This window comes from Branchiostoma floridae, chromosome 8, assembly GCF_000003815.2.
Source record: "Branchiostoma floridae strain S238N-H82 chromosome 8, Bfl_VNyyK, whole genome shotgun sequence".
NCBI classification, from domain to species: Eukaryota; Metazoa; Chordata; class Leptocardii; order Amphioxiformes; family Branchiostomatidae; genus Branchiostoma; species Branchiostoma floridae.
In genome coordinates this window covers 20,561,628-20,563,060 of record NC_049986.1, presented here as the reverse complement: position 1 = coordinate 20,563,060, position 1,433 = coordinate 20,561,628, and the positions used below count along the sequence as shown (strand labels likewise).

Genomic DNA, 1,433 nt, shown 5'->3' with positions numbered 1-1,433 from the left:
CTGACTTTGATAATGATTGTTTGTACGTACTGGCTACATGGAAATCCAGCATAGGTCGGTCATCAATACAAGGTTTGTCCATTGTCAAAAGATAATTTTATTCAAACACGTATTTTATAGGTGTATAGCTCATTCTCATGTCGAACAATTGATGTTTTCACCGGTATATTAGCAGCAAGTCGCCTCGTGTTTTCATGGCTTGAATGTATCTGTTTTACAGTAAATAAATTTCATGTCTTGTTTCTTGTACACTGCAGTTTGCGAATTTAAGTATAGCACCAACACCAGGCGCTTTATTTGGCTTTGGTTGTGAGTTCTTGGGTCGTCCTACTAGAGAAAGGCTTTCTTTTCTGGACCATATAGCAGTTTAATACGTGTGTCATTGTTAACATCATGTTACTCCTCAACTTGGAGCAAGGTAAAGTTCTTTCAGATTTTTTTTTACTGACGTCTTCTTGTGTCCAAGTTTGTCTTAATATGACATTTGAATGTACGGTTACATGAAATCGGTTACTCTTTCCTTTAAAAAAATATTTGTACGGTAGATTTTTCACCCGTTTGGCTCTTACGCTTTAGTATTAAAAGCAATTTGCTTGCAATTTTGCCACGAGTACCGTTGACATATTCCAAATATTTTTGCCATTTACTTTATAATGATTCATGTTCAAATGTTTGGCAAGTTTCAGACCAGCATCATTTTTTGCTTCCTGTGTCATTATTTGATATCCCATTTCCTAAGACCAGTAATGACTCTGGTTGCCATCTTGGTCCTTCTCCCAACATGCCCAATAACATTAAGTACATCAATTAAAATGGCTCCCATTTTTAACTGGGTTACAATTGCTCTTCGCCCTCCTCGTAGATACACTATTCCTTCATCCCTTCTTTTGCCATCGACCATGTAGTTTGAACATTTTGTGCATAGATGCATAGAGAGTTTGCCTCAGTGGTATTTACGACATCGGCTCCAGTCAACATGATGTTACCAACTGACAAGATCTGCCGTTGCTTGTGACTATGTTTTTGTGGTTGTACTCAGTGAAAATTGTTTATCATTCGCTGCAGTATGCTGAGTGCATGACAAAACTGTCTTCGAATTCCAAGCAAACCACTAGAGTTTGTCCGATGTTTAGTTAATGGGTAGGGGTCGCAAAAAGGAAGGTCAAGTTCGATAATGGACCTACTCTTCCTACTGTAGTGAAGCTTCGAAGTTTGAGGCCAAATTTTCAGCTGTTTCATGATTTTTTTGTAGTGGGCAGCTCTTGGACAGGGAGTAAGTGTTGTAATCATGGACCCCTGAAATTGTAGTTTCTGTTGTTACCTCCGGAAAAAAGAGGGTCACCTCCTGGCAAGAGGTTTTGAAGCTATCCGAGTTGGCCGGCTGTTCGCAGCTGTATCACACGATCGGTTCCATGGCCACTATATAATATGTA

General features: G+C 39.2%; 1 protein-coding gene across 1 annotated transcript in view; it reads left to right on the top strand.

Annotated features, from left to right (window-relative positions):
• The window catches only part of LOC118420601 (zonadhesin-like), an 18,877-nt gene that overhangs the window by 7,315 nt on the left and 10,129 nt on the right, over positions 1 to 1,433 (top strand). The window lies entirely within an intron of this gene.